At 30.8% G+C, this 13,427-nt stretch overlaps 1 protein-coding gene across 1 annotated transcript in view; it reads right to left on the bottom strand.

Annotated features, from left to right (window-relative positions):
* LOC110282933 (uncharacterized) overlaps positions 1–13,427 on the bottom strand; it is a 338,382-nt gene that overhangs the window by 272,318 nt on the left and 52,637 nt on the right. The window lies entirely within an intron of this gene.

Genomic DNA, 13,427 nt, shown 5'->3' with positions numbered 1-13,427 from the left:
ACTCTCATGGAGCAACCCAACGTTTTAAATTTGTCCAGCATTTTCATTACAATTTCCTTATAATCAGGATCCTTGTAATTACCCAGAAATTTACTGACAGCATCTTTGAAAGCAACCCAGGCTTCTTTTTCCGTTTCTGTCATGTTAGTCTCAAATTCTTTATCCTTCATGAGTTTGCGGATATCTGGACCAACAAATATTCCTTTTTTCAACTTAGCTTGGGATACACCTGGAAACTTTTTTGCACAGGTATTTGAAACAATTGCCTTCTTTTGGAACAGCCTTGACAGATTGTTTCGTTACACCTAATTTTATATGTAGCGGAAGTAACAATACTTTTTTCGGATCAACTAAGCTGTTTCGAATAACGTTCTTGGTGCCTGGGTCAAGAATTTGTCTTTTCGGCCATTCTTTTTTGACCCAATGTTAAGTCTTGTCCCGGCTGTCCCACTCACAAATTAAACATGGGTACTTTATAAATCCCCCTTGTTAACCAAGAAGCATGGAGATAACTTTCAAATCACCGCAAATGGTCCAACTGTGGTCGATATATTTTATTTTGTTCAGGACGAGAGCCAGATTTAGATATTAGTCTTTGATATTTTCGGTTATATCCACGAACATGGCAGGAACAAAAATAACAACCATCAAAGTGGTTTTGGGGCTCTCTCCACATCATAGGAATTCCAAGTCGTAAAGCAGTCTTCTTTCCTTTGTGCCATAAGCGTAGATCATTGAGACACTGCACACAAACTTCATGAGGTGCCCAAGATTTGTCCTGATCTCCAAGTTTCATGTAAAAATATGCGAGATAAAGTTGTCTTACATAGTCTGTAATGCTCCTCATGCGATTTTTAACTACACTATATTTGCCGCATGTATAACAAAGGTCATCAGGGAAATTTTCACAATGTCTTGAACTCAAAGCCATGTTTCACGAAACGCACAGAAAAAAGCAAACTTTAAAATGACTCCCTGTAACGGTTGCTAGTGTTTCTGGAAGGTGAGCGGACCTAGATAAGGATTCTTGCAACGCTATTGGTAGAGAGAGTAGTTAGAGAGAAAGGGACGGTGACAGGAAGTAGTGATAGAGGGGTACTTTTGTAGATTTCACCAAAGTAGAATGCTGGTCCATCAAAAAAGGAAGAAATTCAGAAATGAAAATTTTTTTATGGTAAATGTTCATAAAAATTCCGGTAAAATTGAATTTTTCTAAAAAACGTGATGTGATGGACATTTTTCATTATTATTTTCCATTTCAGCACCAAAAAATACATTAAATTCAGCTATCAGACCCCATGTATTTTTTTCATCGCAGGCCTGTGTAATCAATATTTTTGTATGTTTCTATTGTTTTACCGTCTAATTAAATAATGTAAAAAGAATAAACCAAAAAAAGAATAGTTTAATTTAAAAAAATAGAAATTTAAAAAAACAGGTTTTTCAGCTCTTTTCAAAATGTGCGGGTAGCCCCGCCCAGTTACAAAAATTATGTTTTTTGACTGTTTTTTCAGGTGTAAATGAAAGTGACCAATGCATTGACAATAGATAAACCTCGTTTATCATTTTTATCGCAAAATTGTTTTATTTATTGCATATTTATATGCTTTTAGTGAATTCTATCATTTAATAACAGCAATATTTGTTGTTAAAAATGCATATAACATTCAAATTTGAAGCAATAAAATAATAATCTTTGCGACCGTATATTTATCGACGAAATAAAATTGGGCGGTAATACCCGACATTCATGTGGGCAACATTCATGTACCCGAAATCCAATTTTTTTATAAATTTGTAAATACTCGAACAATTTTTCACATATAAACTTCTTTCTTTGTGCAAATTAAACTTAAGACTACATACTTTAATGCTGTATGTATAGAAAAAATTATTTTTTTAGTATTAATATGAAGTTTAATCGAAACATTCAACCAATTTTTCTTAATTTCATGACTACTGTATTCAACATATTTTCAAAACTATTGTTTACCATGTTAGCAGCTGCATAAATACTTTAAACTTTGAAAATAATCTTTTTTTAATATAACAATTAATGTCCGATGGCCCATTAACTTGAAAAAATATTCTATACATATGAAATTGACAGTGGGCGGGGCTACCTGACTTTCCCCTATATCGAATTTTCTAGCAGTTACTTATGTTTCTCTGCTCTCAGTAAAAAAAATGGATACGCAGAATTCTCGAAACTTTCTTCATTTTTGGCGGAAGCTGTTACCTGGTACATACTCCGAGCAAATATTTCGTCAAAGAGACTAAATGACTATCGTCACTTTTATAAGGAAGCAAATATCGTCAAAAGTAAAAAAAAATTTCTTCTCAAAATTTAAGCTAAAGAATTATATTTATTTTTGTATTAAAGAAGCAAACTGTGTTAGAAAAGAAATAAATAAATATTACTTGTTTGGACAACGGAAACAGATCTTTACGCGCATCTTTTAATATCAGTTTTAATGGAAATTTAATAATTTTTAGTGAAATTTAAAACTTATATACTAGAATATTTTTAGACTAGACTGCAAAGGGTAAGTGAGAATATTTTTATTTTACTTGTTTATTTTTAGTCTAACTGATGAAATATGTTTTTATTGCATTTCAAATGAAAAAAAAAAATTTCGACCTAAAAGAGGCATTTTTATTTGAGAATAATATCGAGTATTTTTTGAGAGCATAAAGTAAAATTTATGACGGATCCTTGAATTTTATATATTTCGTAACATAAGAAACTGAATGGTCTAAATTATAGGTATTTTCTCTGAGGGAGAACCATTATTTGCAAAAAGGAAAATCTTGTTCGAAAGAATTTTTTATTTTAAGGAAAAGGGATTACTGTGAATATTATACCAACTAAGATATTTTCTTTGAGAAGTTTATTTATCAAAATAGAAAAACTGTTTTTAAAGATAAGGGCGGTACATATTTTTTTAAATTACTTAACAGTATTAAATAAATAATTCCGAGAAACGTCAGCGGTAGTACTAAATGAATACTTCATTTGTTTCGAAAAAATATATAAATAGGAAATAAGAGTTGACATGCCTCAAGCGCTCATGAACAGGCACCCATTCTTAAGACTCACCAGGCGGGAATCGGAAGAGACGGAGGTGATTTGAAATATGAAACGAGAAGCTGACAACGAAAAATAAAAAAAATAAAGGAGAGAAACAAAATTAGAAAAGCCGCAGCAGCTGAGAGAGGAAAAGGATGAAAAAAAGAGCAAGAAAAATCACAGCTGCCGAGAGGGGCAGATCATGGTAAAATGCATTTCCACGAGCTATGAAGAAGTGATAAAAAACTATTGTCTTTAACACTGGAATTGGTATTCATATGAATAGAACTAGATTCCAGGGGATCAAGAATAATTTTAAAATACGAGAAATCCTCAATTGCTGAGCATTGTTGGAATCTTGGGTCTAAATTCAGTTTCGACAAAATCAAAAAATATTTATACCTCGGTCAATTCAGCTCATCTTGATGCCGTGGAATCTTGTTTTATTCGTATGAATGCTGATTCCCTCATTAATTACGTTAGTTTCTCACAAACTCTCTCTAGCGAGTGGAAATACGTTTTACCCAGATATACCCCTCTCGGCGATCGTGGCTTTTTTTGTTTGGTTTTTTTAATATTTTTTCTCTCTTGGCAGCTGTAATTTTTCTAGATTTGTTCTCTTCTTTATTTTTTAATTTATCGTTGGGAACTTTTCATTTTATGCTTCAAATCACTTTTTGTTTCTTCTCCCTTCCATCTGGAAAATCTTGAAAATAGGCCCCTGTTTTTTGAGTGCTTGAAACATGATGACTGTTACTTCGTATTTATGTAATTTTGACGCGAATGTGTTTTTAATCAAGTAATATTTAGCAATATGCCCAAATCATTCGGCTATACAGCACTGTTACATATTTTTGTGCTTCCTGATCCGCTTTTATGGTCCAAATTTGCTGCTATCTTAAATAAAGTTAATCAGTTGGTCCATAACTATCGTATTTCTTAAGTACACAATGTTGAAAAACATGAAACTTTCAAAAAGTGTCCACACTTTCGGCCACCACTGTATATATATATATATATATATATATATATATATATATATATATATATATATATATATATATATATATATATATATATATATATATATATATATATATATATATATATATATATATATATACAATTAAATTGTTTCGAATCAAATTTTAAAAGATTCGTGTTTATAAAATTTGATTTCTCAATAGCTATTTAACCGAGTTCGCTCAAATTTGGTATTATGTCATGTTCAAATTACACACTTTAAAATGATGTAAAAAACTGTATACCCTACAATTCAAATTTTTTTGTACAAAAATAATAAATATTTATAAAAATTAATTTATTTTTGCATAGAATTATCTTTGGAAAAACGAATTTTATAATTGTGTGCAAAAGATTTTCATTTCCCTTATTCAGTTGATGGTTCTCGAGATATGGCGAAATACACAAAAAGTAAAATTAACATTAAGGGGTCCAAACTTCGGAGAAACTAAGGGGACCATATTTCCCATATTGCGCTACCCCCTAGATTTTGGGGGTCAGAAATCCGAATCCGTCGAATAAAGGTATGTTTATTCAGAGAAAACACGTTTTGTATCTGCTTTCGAAACTTAAAATAATGTCTGCACTAATTAATTAGCATATTTGAGATCACCCTCTCAAACCATCAAAATTAATGTCCAAGAACGTGAAGATCCGATCATTAGATCAAAAGCTATTCAATGTGGTCCGTTTTTAAAGGCCCATTGTGCATTTAAATAAACCATATTTACATATTTTTCTTTAAAATACATTAATAGTTTGAACAATTTTTGTTTGAAAAAGCTTTCTGAAAATACTAAATTTCAGTAGCCATAAAAAAGTGGTTAAACGAATATATCAGAGACTTTTTCCTGAGGTTCACACAATTCATTGTGACACTTCACTGAGTGGAATTTGGCAAACCACGCTTAAGGCTGAAAATATTTTAGCTATCTGTTGTTTGGGAATAGGATTTATTCTTGTTTTTACTCGTGATGAAATAGTTGAGATTCTATCAGCTCTTTTTTACTGAAATTCTCTCTTTTTTTTTAACAAAAAAAAAAAAAAAAAGGAAAAGAAAAAGCTACTTGTGGTTGTAGATGCTATGTTAGTAGAGTTTAGACAATTATGGCTAAGTTTCTAGACATGATAATCTAGTTGATGGTCAAGCTTTCGGATATTGATTTTTCTTGAATCAATAAAGAAGAGACCGAAAGAATATACCAATAGGTTTTCTTTTAAGATGAGGGTAATTTTTGTTAAATTTTTAGTAGAATGTGGAAAAGTACGCTAAAAACTTTTCAATAATCAAATGTGATGGATTTAGCTGACTTTCTTGATTTGATAAATTACTGTTCTGTTAATCTTCTTGGTGTGCTTGTGTTCTCTTTTAGTCTTGTATTGTTTGTGTTGATAGTCTTCTTGCACTGTTAGTGTTAAATCCTCGTTCTATGCTACTATAAGGTAAGGTTGAAATACAAGGAATTTAGTTTAAATGAAATAAAATAAAAAAGAGAGAAGATATTTAAAAAAAAAAATAGTCCGTGGAGTCCCTCCGCGCGGAAGAAGTGAAACTTCGTAATGTGGAAATGAAAATAGGAAGGGGTAGAAATTGATTTTTAGTGAAATCATATTGTTTCTTTAAGACAAACTTTATTAACAATGCTTACAATTCACAATTGATCGCATCTTTTAATTATCATTTTCGAGTGGAGAAATATCCAAATCTATAACATTTACAATGGGATTATGATAACTAAAGTAAGATACGAAATGTTTGAGTTCTATTTTTTTAATATTTCTTGCAAAAACTGCATCAATCATCCCTTTGGTTGTTGAATCATTCCTACCATTTATCATTTCCAATCCAAATTTGGCTACTCACAATAATCAATTTCTTCACCAGTAACGTCTGCCAGAGCTTGTGAACCTGCAGTGGATAGTGGCAATAAAGATTTTGCAATAAATAATTTAATATCCCTCATTGTTGCATTTGGTGAAATATAAATGGCAAAATCTATTAATCAATTGATATTCACAAGAGACGTAACTTGACATAATCTTAAATCCGTCGCATTGTCCGTGGGATTGTTTTCACTCATTTTTTACAATTGTTATCCACTAAGTTTGAAAATAAAAAATACTACCCTATTAAATTATATGTGTATCTAATCAAACTAAAAAATATATAAAAAAACAATACTTTTATGACTTTTATTATTTTTATGCTCGTGAGAATCAAAACAATATGGAAATGAATGAGGGAAAACTGGATCCTACCACGTGATTTCCCGACCAATAAATATATAGCGTTAAACGTTTAACGCAACCTTGTTGGAAGTCGCATAAGAAGTATCACTTCCAAAAATAATTTAATAAAAAATAATAAAGAGCGATAAACATTTTAAAGCCCACCGTTCTATTTATGTATCAAATTTGTTGCCACCTTTTTTTAATATAAAAGTTAAACTTTTCTCCGCTGTGATAAAATTAAACTTATGCAAACCTTACACTACTATACTCTGTTTTCTTCTTCGTTGCAATTGCGTTATACCCTGTTTCCACTAGCCCAAGTAAATCCAGATTAAAGCGTAATCTAGATTTCAGTTGGTCACGTGATGGATTAAGTCTGAGTGAACTGGATTACAGTTGATCCAGTTTGAGAAACTAGATTAGAGCGCGCAAATCGAGATTCGTCTTTGAAAATGGAAACAAATATGGATAAGCAAAAGAAAATATCTTGGGCAGATAGTGAGACGGAGTTATTAATCAATTTGTGGAAGACACACCACAATGACTTGCTGAAGGCAAAAAGAAATAAAACTGTTTACGAAAGAATTTGCAATTTTCTTATGAAATTTTTCTACGTGTAGATATAATGGTACATTAACTAATTTAAAGCTAATAATTGGGTTAGATATATTTTAATTAGGTATATAAAAAAATCTTAATTTGTATAAACAAAAACATTTTTTTATCAACTGTTTAATTTTTGTGTAGATGGTCCAAAGCAGTCAACGATCGCAAACTACCCTCAAAATTTGCATCTTCCTTTATTTCATTTATTTTAAAGATGAAGATTATTGAGAATTTTAATTCTATATTCTGTTGCAAGTTGGGAAAAAAACCATTAACCTATTTGAAAAACCAGTTAGAATACATACATTTACGTGTGTTGTGAAATGAAGTGCAGTGAGGAAAGTGTTGGCGATGCGCGCCTCTGCGCTTGGCGTCATATTTTGTCATTCAATGTTATGATTCCGTCGGAGAAGCAGCTCTGACCAAGGAGCTGTTTGTTTGTTGAATAAATGTTCGTTTTGTATTTAGAAGGCCTATGTGTCACTTTTATTTCCAATGCACCCAGCATCTGGTAGATGCAATGCAGTCCATGAACGATCTGGAATTTCTCCTTCGGTTTCTTACAACGTGTTTTTTATGAACTGAGTATGATCATTAATAATAATGTTCATTGGTACTTGTTTTCCCTGGGTACCGGGATGAAAACAAAGCCAAACTGTTGACTTAAAATAGTTGTCCTCTAATAATTACTTAAAGTAACAATTTATCAGAAAATGGTTACCATGTTCAATTATGTGCAAGAACAGTTCTATAGCAAACTGCAAGTTTATGTTGCTATTTATCTAGCCTGCAGTGAAAAGCAACATGTTTCTATTCATTTAGTTAATATTTTTGTAAAACGTGCTTTCATAAATAAGTTTTATTTAAAAATATACTCAATAACTGAATAGTTAAAATATTTTTTATATTCTTAAAAGACAGCTATTAATTAAAAAGATAGAATGAGCCACTAAATATTAAGTTAATTTAAAATTATGTAAAAGTTGCTTTAGTAGTGAATAATATAAAAACTATTTCCCAAAAACAAGTTGCTTTATCTCCAAATCGATGTCCTAGTAAATGTTTGCACGTTGTGAATGTACATACATATAGATTAAAATTATGTATCAGGAATAAAAAAGAATTTTTATTGGTAAGCATACACTAATTATGATGTATGTATGAATAGGAATTCATTTTTTGTTGACAAATTTAGCTATTTTCACTGATTTTTAACAATAAATCAACTTCGATAAAAGACATTTTTAATTAAAGTTATGTAATGAATCTTTAATTAGAAAAAGTAATAAAAATAAACATTTAAAATATAAACATAACAAAAAACATTCATTATTTTCATAAAAATATGCAGCCATAGCATCTCTTACTAGTTTAGGCTGATTTTTGTTATTGCCCATAACACAGGTTGTATTGTTGCTATGCAATACAACATCTTTTTTCCAATCTGGATTAAAATAATCCCCAAACTGTTCACATAAATTGTTCAAAATGCAAGCTGCATGCACAACTGGTACAGCATTGTCTATTCTGGTCTCCAGCAACTTTAAAATTCTGAATCGAGCTTTCAACCTTCCAAAAGCATTTTCAACAATTGCCCGTCCTCTTGATAAAGAAGAATTGTATTTTTTCAATATGTCGGGCATTGCTGAATGTTCCTCATAAGGCTTTTGTAAAGTTTCCAAAAGTGGAAAGGCAGAATCCCCAAGAAAACACAGTGGGACTGAACACCCTTTGATTGTTTCAGATAATTTGAACAGCAAAAGATTTTCAGTCAGATAATTGTAGAACGCAGAATTCTGTAATATAAAAGCGTCATTGTTCCGTCCAGGAGACCCAATATTCACGTACGTAAATTCATAATTGTGATTCACAACAGCTATCAGCACGATACTATAAAATGACTTGTAGTTATAGTAGCTCGTAGCATGCATTTTCGGTGGCTGGATCTTAATGTGGGTTCCGTCAATAGCCCCCAAGCTCTGTGGAAAACCCCAGCGATCCTTAAATGCATCTCTGGCCTCTATCAATTCTTCTTCGGTTGATGGAAGATGAATTAGATCACCACATTCCTCCACAAAAACTTTACAAAATTCAAGGGTAATTTTGCAAACAATGCTTTTGGATACACCAAACAAGTGAGCAACTGTTCTATATTCTGCAGATGAACTTAAAGCATACAAAGCAATGGCAATTCGCTTTTCTTTACGAATAGCCTTCCGGAATTTTGTATCCTTTCTGTCAAGGACGCATAGCTTTTCGCACAAGAACTGATACGTTCTTTTGCTGATCCTGAAGTTTTCTCTCCACTGGCTGTCAGACATTGGAGGAACAAAATCTTGCCAAAAGTAACTGTGTTTTTCTAAAGTCCACACAGAATGCCTCCTTAAACAAATGGATGCACTTAAGATTAAAACCAAGCGCAACACTTTGTTTCGCTCTCTTCTTCTTTGCTGAAGTAAATTTAGCAGAAGCTGCTGATTCTGCTGTGGCAGAACTAAATTGACTTCTAAGGACTCCATCCAAAATTAAAACATTTGAGATGAAGAAAGTAAGATAAGAAAAAAAAGTAGTGTTAAAATATGTAGTAAAGTAATTAAGCAGTAATAGAAATAAAAATTTAAAATTCGGTTTTAAAGAACAGCAAAACAGTCAAATGGTTATATGAAAAAATTAAAATCGAAGATAATGCAATAAAATATGTTATATATTTTATTGCAAAATAAAATATGTTAAAAATGTAAAACAGAGAAACAAGAAAAAATCAATGAAAATATTAGTTCTGAAAAGAACTGTTTTTTTTTTAAAGATAATGAATGATGGAGGAATAAATTAAATAGCAACAGGCAACTCAGGATATAATGGATGTCAAACGACGCTAAGTAGGGTTTCAGTTTCAGTTTCGAAGTCTTTTTTGCCACACTTGTAACAATCTTTTAGCTTACTTTGCTCAACATGAATGATCTAAATAATCTAGGTACCAGATGCAATCGTTAGTTTAATCTAGTTTCGAGAGTACATAAGTGGAAACGCTCTTTTACGTTAGTATTAAAGAGTAATGACTGTAATCTCTTGGTTATAAATTTTTCACAAGTCAATAAAATGAAAATTGAAAAAAAACGAAACTTTTCTTTTGAAATACTTATAATTCTTATACAGTTTCTGCAAGATGTGTTTGGGCAGCAAAAATTCTAATTGTGGTAATAGTCGGCTCAAGCTTCAATTATGAGGTTTTCTCAATTTTCAATTATTATGAGGAAACCATAATAAATATATCTTCAAGTTTTGGTAACTAAACTCTTTCGCAATAAAACTTTAATAAAAGCTGTTTTTTAATAAAAAATATTTTTTCAGTTTCTATAAATGTTAATGATTGTTGTTGTTAATTTACGTCGCACTAGAGCTGCGCAATGGGATATTGGCGACGGTCTGGGAAGCATCCCGGAGGATGATTCGAAGACATGCTATATCACAATTTTGATCCTCTGCGGAGGGGATGGCACCCCCGCTTTGGTAGCCCGACGACCTGCGCGCGAAGTCGAGCACTTTACGGTAGCACAGTTTAACGAGGACCAATACCGCACACCCTCGGTCCCTACGCAGACTGATCTAAGTGGTCACCCATCCGCACACTGACCGCAGCCAGTGATGCTAGACTTCGGTGATCTGCTGGGAACCATGTTTTAACGATCAGTTCACTGCGGGACAAGCGTTAATGAATTATATAAAGGCTGCATTAAATATTATATATAGTAAATAAATATCGTTTCCTGTTATAATCTAATTCTTTTTACTAGCTATTTAAAAATATTATCCAATTATTTTTTTACGACTAATTTGAAGAGATTAAGTTATTTTTGAAGAAACGAAATATACAACGCTAACAAAGAAATCATTTTCCATTTTACTGCTAAATAAATAATGACTTCCTAAAAAAATATTAACTGAATAAGAGTTATAAAATGAAATTACATTTTGCTGCAGAAAGGAAAATAATCTACGGAACAAATTATTTTTAACCCGCATCGGAAACTTTTTTAATGACTAAAGCTTTTAATCTAATTAGTAATTTAATGCAAAGACTTATGATTCGTTAGCATTTCTAATCATTCAGTACTTCAATGCTATTACTTGCTAATAAAATATAATGGAAAAACAACTGTGTTAAGAATTTTGAATTTTTTTAAAATATAAGTTTTAATTATTAAGAGTAAAAAAAAATTAACGTATAAGAAAATATATTGTGTGTAAAATCAAAATAAAGTAGAATTGTACCTTTGTTGTTAGCCACTTAGCTCTGATACCTAAGTTTGTTGATATTATAGTAAAGTCTTAATATTTACGAAATGAAAACATTTAATATAGTCTACTTGCAGTAGATTAAGCATAATGCATTATACTGAAGGAAACAAAAAAGCAGCAAAATCTTTTTTTTACCATAGGCACATTGGACTGAAAAGTATTCACTATTATTATAATTGTTATTGATGAACTATTGTAGATGATTCAATAGTTCATTAAGAAGAATTCACTAATCCTCATGGCTTAATTTTTTAGAAATGAAAACATTTAATATAATAACGTTTCCTTTGTATTACATTAAACAGCTAAAAATGGGGAAAAAGCAGGGAACTCTTATTTCGTCATCCTAAGCTCAGTGGATAAAAAATTATTCACTATTATAATCATTGATAATAATGTGTGTGTGGATAATCATTGTGGATAATAATGTTCTGGTGAAGAACTAACTATTGTAGATGATTGATTGGTTCGTTAAAGAGAATTTGCTGATTTTTCAGACTTAATTTTTAAGAAATGAAAACATTTAATATAATAATGTTTTCATTGTTGCAGATTAAACAGCTAAAAATGGGGAGAAAGCAGGGATGGAAAATAAAAATAAAAACTAAAAAAAACGGAAACAAATAGGGAAAAAAACAAAGAGCTCAATTTTTGCTATCATAAGCTTACTGGGCCAAAGATTAAACTCTATAAGGATGATTGTTGCTGCTGAAGAATTAATTATTGTAGATGATACATTAATAGAAATAAACTTATTCTGAGATTTCACAGTTTATGGAGCAGAAAGGACTTATTTCTGAATCCAATTACTTTTACTTATGCTTTGTGCAAAGATATTATATTTCTAGAAAGCATTTCTGCAGATTTTTATTGTTCGATTTGCTTCTTTTAAAAAATAAATAATTGGTTAGGTGTCAATTCATTTTTAAAAAGCAAAATTTTTATATATCACTGGTAGTACGAGTTAAAGAAAACTTCTATAATTTGCTAGACGAAGAATTTAAAAGTGCCCTGGGAAAGTAGTGGCCAGCATTACAGAAAAAACAGTACAGCAGTACATATCACTTGGCGATTAATCGGAAAAAATCAGGCGGAATAAAGGAAAAAGAACTGTCAAGTTGTGAAATAAAAATTGTCTTTCATGTGAACTAAACTGAAAGAAAGATACATATTTATGGCAAACTCTAAAAGGATTTGATTTGAAATGAATACCTAGTTTTAGAATTTCATTTTCGCTCTGCAGCCCTTACATGAGATAAGAAGTTTGAAGTTATTTTCATTCTGAAATGGATTCGAGGTTTAAATATTCATTTAAGAATTGAGCGAAATAAAAAAATAGGTATATGTAATGCCTATATTCCAGCATAAAGATGTGTGTTTTTTTTTCTTATAACGTTTTGGGTAATGTTATTCTAACTTATATAACTGAAATAAGAAATCACTATAAAGGAAAATTTCCACTATAAAAGCATTTGAAATGTAAGAGGATTTAAAAAAAAACTTAGAGCGATTAACAACGTTATAGCAAATTAATAACAAATTAAAAACAATTAATTAATTTAATTAGCAAATTGTTTGCAGATTTTTAAAAATAAATTTAGAAAAAAAAACATGAGTATACGAAATTCGCAAATGCACATTTAAAATAATCTCAAGCCAAACCTCAAGAAATATATCTTAAAAGAAGTAAATGTGTCAATTTAACATTTAGAAACCGTTGCAAAAAGTAATAACTTACAAAATTACACATTTACTTTCAATAATATGGAAGCTACGGTGAGTATAAAACGACAGGAAAGCAAGATAAACTTAAAATATAAACTCTTCACAAACAACAAACACAATTCAATTTTGCATTGAAGAACTAAGTAGAGGGTGTTTTAAAACAATTTCGGCACCGGAAAGACAGCAAAATCCTTTTAGAACATCTCCGAGTAACAAGAATCTGACAAAAATGAGTGCGGCATCTTTGTCTATAATTAGATTCAATTGCACTTCAGTTCTTTTTGTCTTTTCTACCATTTTCGGAAAGTTTAACTTGTTACCAATTTTGTTCTTTTTTCCATTCTTTTTCAAAAGCTTACGGCTAGAGATCCAATTATTCTCAAGGAATTTCGTATTTTGCGCTTAATGAGCTAATGAAGTTTCTGACGAGTGATTCCATATCACCTGGATAGAATTTTTTTAATAGGAGAAA

The sequence above is a fragment of the Parasteatoda tepidariorum genome, chromosome 1, assembly GCF_982258835.1.
Source record: "Parasteatoda tepidariorum strain Cologne lab strain chromosome 1, Ptep-v5.0, whole genome shotgun sequence".
Lineage (NCBI taxonomy): Eukaryota > Metazoa > Arthropoda > Arachnida > Araneae > Theridiidae > Parasteatoda > Parasteatoda tepidariorum.
Note: the sequence above shows the minus strand (reverse complement) of the source record. Positions and strands in the feature narration are given on the sequence as shown.